Source organism: Phascolarctos cinereus, unplaced genomic scaffold (assembly GCF_003287225.1).
Source record: "Phascolarctos cinereus isolate Bilbo 61053 unplaced genomic scaffold, phaCin_HiC Scaffold_4;HRSCAF=312, whole genome shotgun sequence".
Taxonomy (NCBI): domain Eukaryota; kingdom Metazoa; phylum Chordata; class Mammalia; order Diprotodontia; family Phascolarctidae; genus Phascolarctos; species Phascolarctos cinereus.
In genome coordinates, this window is record NW_027555847.1 from 663,611,648 (window position 1) to 663,620,698 (window position 9,051).

Consider the following 9,051-nt stretch of genomic DNA (forward strand, 5'->3'; position numbering starts at 1 on the left):
AAGGGTCCTCCCAGTTCTGACATCCTATGTTCTAAGGACCCTCAGTTCTGACATTCCATGTTTTAAGGACCCTCCTACCTCTGACACTGTATTCTAAGGGTCCTCTCAGCTCTGGCATCCTGTGTTCTAAGGACCCTCAGTTCTGACATTCCATGTTTTAAGGACCCTCCTACCTCTGACACTGTATTCTAAGGGTCCTCTCAGCTCTGGCATCCTGTGTTCTAAGGACCCTCCCAGCTCTGACACTGTGTTCTAAGGGCCCTCCAGCTCTGACATCCTGTGTTCTAAGGGGCTGGCCTAGCTCTTACAGTAACTAAGAACCAACCATGCTGAACAGTCAGAGATTCCTTTTTGCTCCGGGGTGATCCCGATTGTGGGGGTTTTCCTAACCAGTCTTTCTTCTCTTCTCTTCTCACTCCTCTCAACCCCCCTCCCTGATTCCCCTTTCTTCCTTCTCTTCTGCTCGAGCAGAGGGCTGCATGTATATTTTCAGGATGGAGGACAAGTGGGTTTGAATGTAGTAGTAGAAGGGCTTTGGAGTTTCAGGAATTTCGACTCCCTCTGTGCCTGGGATTCAGAAGACCTGGGTTCTATCCCTGGCTTGGCCACCATGGCCTGTGCACCCTTGGGCTAATTGCTTCCCCTCTGAGGGCCTTAGCTTCCTCACCTCTCTGTACAATGATCGGGTAATAGTATTTATAGCTGTAAGGAACCTGACCAACAGCATATAGCTATAGAGATGATCTAATTCAGTCCTCTTATCTTATGGAGGACAAGTGATTTAGCCAAGCCGCATGAGTAGAATTTGAACTGAACCCAGTCCCCTTCCCCCACCAGCCCTCACTCTAGTCCTCTTTCCAAATATACCAGCCTGGACTAGATAGTTTCAAACAGCCCTCCTGGCTCTAATGTTCTAAGAAAACCTTATCTCCCTAAAGTTTCCTGTATCTCAAAGGAGTAAACCCCTTATCCTGCCATCTCTGGGGATTAATGAAGCTATTTCCCAACTCTCTTGGGGTGTCACACGTATTGGTTAATTCTAATCTTGGGATTGGAGATTTAACAGAGAAACCCAGGGATCTTCAGATCCTCCTAGAAATTTTTTGCCCCGGGGCCTAGAGGTAGAAGAAAAAGGCCAGGTGTAGTGGAGGAAGCTAACTTTCACCTCCTGACTTTAATGGAAATCTGATTATTCCCCACCTTTCAAATATGCTCCTCATCTCTGGCTGGGAGATCCTATAGTGACAGGAGCTACAGGCTGGAAGTCAGGAGGCTCAGGTTTCTATTACTGACTCTGTGCCTCGTGACCTTAAATCAGTCCCTTCTCTCTGGGTCTCAGTTTCCTTCTCTGTAGCACCTGTGGCACTTCCTCCTTCCCAGGGGGACACTGAGTGGCTCTTTCTTCTCTTGACCTTTTCAGTCCTGGGACAAATGAGCCCAAAGATGATTCTGGGTTGGTTTTTCTTAGAGGAAGAGAGAACAGTTGTCTCAGATACATGTAGGTATGTCTTGCTTTAAAAGAGTCTGGGACAAAAATGCACATTTACAATCCATATTCATCTAGCGGGAGGAAATTCTTCATTCTACATAAAGGCAATAATGTGCTGGCAAATATTTAATAACTAAGTCTTGAAAAAAATGACACACTTTTAAAGTTCATCTGCAGTACTAATATTTTCTCCCTCACTTTCTTATTGTAGATCATGTCCAACTCTTTGTGACTCACTAGGGTTTTTCTTGGCAAAGATAGTAGTGATTTGCCATTTTCTTCTCTAGCTCATTTTACAGATAAGGATACTGAGGTAAACAGGGTTGAGTGACTTGCCCAGGGTCACATAGCTAGTAAGTATCTGAATCTGGATTTGAACTCAGGTCTTCCTGACTCCAGGCCCAGTGGTCTATCCATTCTGCCACCATCACTTTGTTAAGTCTAGACAATCAACGAAACAATAAATCAAGTCCATCTGCTGATTTCCAAGGTGTTAATCACAGTGAAAATTTAACAATCAGCTCTTGAGAGCCTCCTTGAATAGCCTGTAGTATACTCCTGCTAAGGCTTCTTCATTACGAAGAAAAACTCATAGAATATTAGAGCTGGAAGGGACTTTGTAGGTCATTTAATCTAAGCAGCTCATTTTACAAAGGGGGAAACAGGATTAGAAAGCTGAAGACATTTATTTAATCACAGAATGACGTGAAGCCACGTTTTCTGTGGTTAGGTCAGAGCTGCTTCAGCTACATCAGATATAACAGAATGAGAAGAGGTGATCACTAGAAACCCTCAATGGTTCATTAAGAAAAAGTCATGCCACACTAAACTCATTTCCTATTTTGATTTAGACTGGTAGATTGAGGAAATGACATGCAGACATGCTATGTATGGATTCCAACAAGGCATTCGGATAGTGATATTTTTGGGGACAAGATACAGAAATGTAGACTAGTACAGGTATGAAGATTTGGCTGGCTAACTAAAGAGCAGCGATTTATGCGTCTATGACAAGGTGAAAGGATGTCTGTCACGGGATGTTTTAGGACTCGGTTCTTTCTTTCATTTTTAAGCAATGACTTCAACTAAGTCATAGATGGCGTGCTTGCCAAAATGGCTGATAAACAGAACTGGGAGAAATATCTGACACTTTAGATGACAGAATTTGGATCCATCAAAGATCTTGACAGGTTAGAATGATGGGATGAATTTAAGGAAATGAAATTTAATGGTGATAAATATGAAGTCTTCCATCTGGGTTTTTTTTAAATCGTCTGTACAAGTGCTAAATGAGAGATATGTGGCTAGATATCAATTCATGTGATTAAAAATCTGAAGTTCTTAGTGGACTGAAAGTTCAATATGAGTAAATGGTATGATGGGGAAAACCAAAAAAGCTGACTTTATCTTAAGCTGCATTGAGAGATATATATACCTGGAACAAGTGAAGTGATGGCGCCATTGTTCTCTGTCCTGGTTATCTCTTCAGTTCTGGGTGCTACATATTAGAAAGGAAATTCATAGGCTGAAATGTGTCCAGGGGAAGTGACTGGGAGAGTGAAGGGAGAGGGTGAGTGGAAGGAACTGGAGGTGTTTGAGTCTGGAGAAGATATGACTCCGGGCTCTGGTGTTGGAGTATGGAGGGGAAAGGGGTTGGTAGATGTTTTCAAGATTTTCAAGGTCTATTACATGGAAGAGAGTCAACCTGTTTTGATTGGCCTCAGAAGGCAGAACTGGGAACACTGGGTGAGAGTCGCCCACAGGTAGATTTAGGGTTGATGTGAATAAAATCTTCCTAACAATTAGGCTTATCGGGACATAGATTTTGAATTGGGAGGTATTTTAGGGCCATCTAATCTGTCCTGTTCAGCTATGGATTGGATTGAACTTTCTTCTAGTTTTGAGATTCTGTCAGAACTATAAAGATTCTTAGACACCAACCCACTTGTTTTACAGATGAGGAAACTGAGGTTCAGAGGGGGACGGAACGTATCACACACTGAGTCAGTCGCCAAGTTGGGTTTGGATGCCAGGTCTCCCAGCATCCCAGCGTAGGGTTCTTTCTACTTTCAGCCTGCCAAGAATTCACTGAAATCCTGCTTACCCCAGATGACTGAGTGCTTATTAATTAGCATTTAAATGACACTTGGATAAAGTCTTTTATTTAAAGTTTGTTTGCTAATTTCATCAACAGTAATTGGGGTTCTGAGCAAGTACAGCTGGCTTAGTATCTCTCTGGCTCAGGGACCACCGACCAGGGAAGTCAACTCTGATCCTTTCTTGGCTTCCAGAAAGAGGCCTTGTACAAGGGGAGGGTGTTTGAAGGAGCTTTCGTCCTGCCTCACCCTTACTGTTTGTACCCCTGGAATGTAGCCCTAAATTCTTCTCTTGTCAAACAGAACTTCAGAGGGCATCTGGTTCAAACTGTATCAGAGCAGGAGTCTCTACATATCCCTTACAATTGGTTGCCTGGTGGCCGCTCGAAGACCTCTGGTGATGGAGAACTCATTATTTTAGCTTATGCTGCTTTTTGGATAGTATCTTTAATTTCATGGTTCTATTTGTGTGGTCTCTCTGCAGCTAGATGGAAATCTATTCTTTTTACAGAGGCACCTGGGTGGTTCAGTGGATAGTGCTGGACTTGGAATCAGGAAGACCTGAGTTCAAATACAGCCTCAGATGCTTCCTAGCTATATGACCCTGATCAAGCCACTTAACCTCTGTCTGCCTCATTTTCCTCAACTATAAAATGGGGAAAATAAAGGCACATAGCTCCTAGGGTTGTTGTGAAGACTGAATGAGATAATAGTTGCAAAGCACTTAACAGTGCCTGGCACATAAGCATTTAATAAGCTCTTGTTTCTTTCCTTCCTTGTTTTTTACCTCTTTCTCTTGAATACCCCCTCCCCAGCCCAAAGGTCTGAAAGAGAGCTGGTCCCCTCCCAGATTTCCAGTGAAGCACTGTAGTGAGATATCTAATTGAAACTTAGGCATCCTAGGTCTGACTAGCTCCTCAGGCACTGGTGTGACCTCAGGCAGGTCATTTCTGTTCTCTAATTCTCTGTTTTCTCATCTATGAAACAGGCATGCTCATATTCGCACAAGTTACTCCTTAGGCTGTATGAGGAAAACACTTTATATAAATTGTGAAGTACTCCTGAAATGGGCATTCAGTCATCATTTGCTGATGGCATAAAATTCTTATGGGTCTCGTTTTACAAATAGGAAAACCGAGGCTCAGAGAGAGGAGGGGTATCTCCTAAGGTCAACATAGCAAGTCTTTGGCAGAGTTGGGATAAGTATCATAGAGCCACGGGGCACTAGAGGCAAAGGGCATCTTAGAGATTACTGAGTCTAAGCTCCTTATTTTACAAACGAGGAAACTGGGGCCCAGAAGGAACCGATCTACTCAAGGTCAGATGACAGGCAGAGCATAGGTTTCTGAGGCTCCTGCTTTGTTCCCACTTTGGGCCTGCGGATTTTCCAGGAGCTGGTCCTGACATTTGTTGTCAGGCATTTAACAGCTTTCCCTCTTCTCTGAGATATTCCCGTTGGGCCTCGGTGGGCATCTGGAACAAAGGTCAAAGGCTCTCCAGGGAGGGCACCAGCTGTCTCCCCACAGAGGTGGGGAGGAAAGGATGCACAGTCTACATGTGTCCATGTACCACTGGGCCCAGGGACTGAGCTGATAATTAAGGAGGGATCTGTGGGCTTGGTTTGGGCATCAAGCCCAGGGTGGGAGCCCCTGGGAGTTCAGGGGTCAAAGCTGGAGGCTTCCTTGGGAGGGATTGCTGAGAAGAGGGTGGTATGGGAGAATCTCTCTAGCTCTCATAAAGAAAGGCTAGATTAGACCTGTTCTTCTTGGCCTCAGAGGGCAGAGCCAGGACCAAGAGGTAGATATGGAAGGGAGGCAGATTTCAGCTTCAATATAAGGAAGAACATACCAAAAAGCACTGGATTTGACATCAAAGGACCTGGGTTCAAATCCTGACTCTGCCACTTGCTACCTTTGTGATCTAATGGCAAGTCACTCCATCTCTCCAGGTCTCAGTTTCTTCATGTATAAATAAAGTGATGTATAAATTGAACTCAGTAACCTCTAAGATCCTTTCCTGCTTTAACTATGATGTTATTGTTGCTCAGTGGTTTTCAGTTGTGTTGGACTCTTTGTGACCCCATTTGGGGTTTTCTTAGCAAAGATACAGAAGTGATTTGCCATTTCTTTCTCCAGCTCATTTTACAGATAAGGAAACTAAGGCAAACAGGGTTAAGTGACTTACCCAGGGTCACACACCTAGTAAGTGTCTGAGGCTGGATTTGAACTCAGGAAGATCAGTCTTCCTGATTTCATGACAGGCACTCTATCCACTGCACTACCTACCTGTTCTATGAGACTATGAGTCAAAGCTAACCAAAAATGTTCTGACCCTTCTTATAAAGTAGTGAGTTCCTCATCACTAGAGGCATTCAAGTTGTGTGTGTATGTGTATGTGTGTGTGTGTGTGTGTGTGTGTGTGTGTGTGTGAGTGTGTGGTTTTTCCTTCATTCATTTCTCACAATTGAACTGGATTTAAGTGAGGGAGGGCTGTGCAAAGTCACCAGCCTCACTTTCTCCTGCAGAACCATCTGGGTCCAGTGGCCAGATATTGATCAGGACTACTGGAGATGGCTCAGCAGAAGTGTTCGAGTGGAGACTAGATGACCCATCTGTTAGAGATGCTGTGTGTATAGATATGGGTCAGACTAGAGGGGGAAAGGGAAGGGAATAAACATTGATTAAACACACTGTGTGCCAGACAGATATTTCGCTTGATCTCCTTTCAATAGATGACTCTGAGACCCTTTCTAGAGATTCTAAGATTCTGGATTTTTACTATAGTAATAATGGCTGACATTATTATGTAAAGTGCAAAGCTCTTTACAATCCCTTACTACACAGACAGTATCTCATTTGGTCTCCACAATAACTCTAGGAGGCAGAGACAATTATTATTTTCCCCATTTTATGAATGAGAAAACTGAGGCTTGGTGAGATTCAGTGACTTCCGTAGTGTGTCTGCACAGACGGTAAGTGTCCTGGGCAGGATCTGACCCTACAATCCCCTCCTGCCTTCGAGTCTACCCCTTATCCATCACATCACCCAGCTCCGTGGGGGGAGGCTCTCTCTAGGGTCTCTGTCCAAATCTCACCCATTCTTTAAGAAGTAACTTGCCCCAGCTCATTAAGGTCCCGTTTCACTGACCAAATCTTTCCTTTCTCATTCAAATGACAATTGGATACAACTTCAGGTAAAGGACCAATCAGCTCTCTCTCCCTTTTCCCCTCCTTTCCTGCCCCCATCCACTGGTTATCGCCTATCACAGGGCTGGGCACACGGAGAGGACTGTTTGATCCGCTCAGATCTTCTTACTGTTGAGCAACCTGTAGAAAGAAATGGAGAAGGAGGAAGAGAGAGATAAAGGGATTAGTAAGGAGAGGAGAAGAAAGAGGGGTCAAGAGGCAGTGTGATGGGGAAAGAGGCATGGGCTTGGGATGTGAAAGACCCGAGTTTGTACCCTAGCTGGATCGTTTGAGTAACCGTTCTGGGACTCAGTTTCCTCATCTGCAAAAAGAGAGTGAAAAGCAACTGGGAGAGAAGAGAAAGACTGGGATGGGGAGGGGAGGGCAGAGGAGAAGAGTTGATGGATGGTCTAGAAAGTTCTAAGCTTTAGAGAAGGATATGTTTCGGTAGCTGAAATGTGAAATGTGGCTTTTGCAAGCTCAGCACTTGGCCCCTAGCCTCCCAGTCTTCCCCTCCCCCTTTCCCCCCAGCTAGGCCTGAAGAGTAAAGGGCGCTCCCAGCCAGGCTGTAAATAACAGGAGGCAGAAGGCCCAGCCTCCGCTTGGGTCATAAAACATAAACCAGTTTTTGCACTTCTCTCTCCCAGAGGGAGCAGGGTGTGCCTGTGGGTGGGGGAAGGGAGAAGGTTGGGGGCTCTGGCTTTGGAGGATGGGCTGAGCTGTCTGGGAGGGCCGATGAAACTTTCCTGGAAAGTTATAGGGTTCCCCTTGGGCCTGAGGAAGGGGTGGGCATTGGATCATGAGGCCCCCCCTGAATACTTCATGTTCTTCCATCTCTGGCCCCTGTGATGAAGATTCTTCCTATTTTCACGACCTAATGCCATGACTTATTAGCTGTTCAACGCTATGCAAGTCACAGGATTGGTAGGGAACCCAGGCTTACTTTTATAGTTGAGGAAATGAAGCAACAGAGAGGTTAGGTGACTTGCCCAGGGTCACACAAATGTCTGAGGGAGGATTCACATTCAGGTCTTCCTGACTCCAAGCTCAGTACTCTATTCATTATGCTCCACCTCCCTCCCCCCAGCTGCTTCTCTGAGCCTCAGTCTCCTTATCTGCAAAATGGGGATGATCATCACTTTACTACCAACCTCATAGAAGTGTTTTGAGAAAAATACTAGAAGTCTCAGTTACCATTATGATTTGAAGACATCCCTTTCAAAAGACACCTTTTGTGCATGTTACCTGCCCCCCAGGGACTGAAGTAGGCAAGAAGCTATGGCAAACAAATAGTGATAGCCAGGCACCTACCTCGCACTCCAGCACCTGCCCCAACCCCTCCAAGACCCCTTTGGAGAAGAGACGTAGACAAGCTAAAGTGAGTCTGGAAGCATGGCCTGAAGAAGGGGAGATGTGGAGGGACACGGTGACTGTCTTTAAGTATTCCAAGAGCTCTTATGAGTGAGAGGGAGCACACCTGCTCTGTTTGGCCCCAGAGACCAGAACCTGGAGCATGGAAGAAGCAGAGGCTGAATTAAGTTTGATGGCAGGAACACTGCCTGATGTTTGGAGCTGTCCAGAAAGAGAACGGGCTGCCTAGGAGAGGAAGGAAGGAAGGAAGGAAGGAAGGAAGGAAGGAAGGAAGGAAGGAAGGAAAGAAGGAAAGAAAGAAAGGAAGTAAAGAGATGAGGGATGGAGGCAGGGAGGAAGGAAGGAAGGAAGGAAGGAAAGAAAGAGGGAAGGAAGAAAGGAAGGAAGGGAAGAAAGAAATAGGGGAGGAAGGAGGGAAAGAAAAGAGTCAGGAAAGGAGGAAGAAAATAGGTGAGGGAGGGATGAAGGAAGAAAGGAGGGAGGGAAAGAAAGAGGGAAGGATAAAAGAAGGAAGGAAGGAGGGAAGAAAGGAAGGAAAAAAAGAGAGAAGAAAAGAAGAAAGGAAGGAAAGATTTACTACTTACTATGTGCCAGGCACTATACTAAGCACTGATGATACAAATACAAGCAAAAAGAAAGACATTACTTGCCCTCAGGGAGTTTACATTCTAGTGTGAGTGTGTGTGTGTGTTGTGTGTATGTGTGTATGAGTGAGACAACACAAGAAAGAGAGCTGAGAAGCTGGGGTGAGGATAGGGGAGAATGAAGCTGCATTACTTGAGAGCATAGCTTTGAGTGCCCAAACCAGGCTCCTTCCCATTGCTGGTCTTTGAGGGGGCAGTGGGGCTTTGTGGGTAGAGTGCTGGCCTTGGAGTCAGGAAGGTGTGGGTTCAAATCCTACCTTGAATGG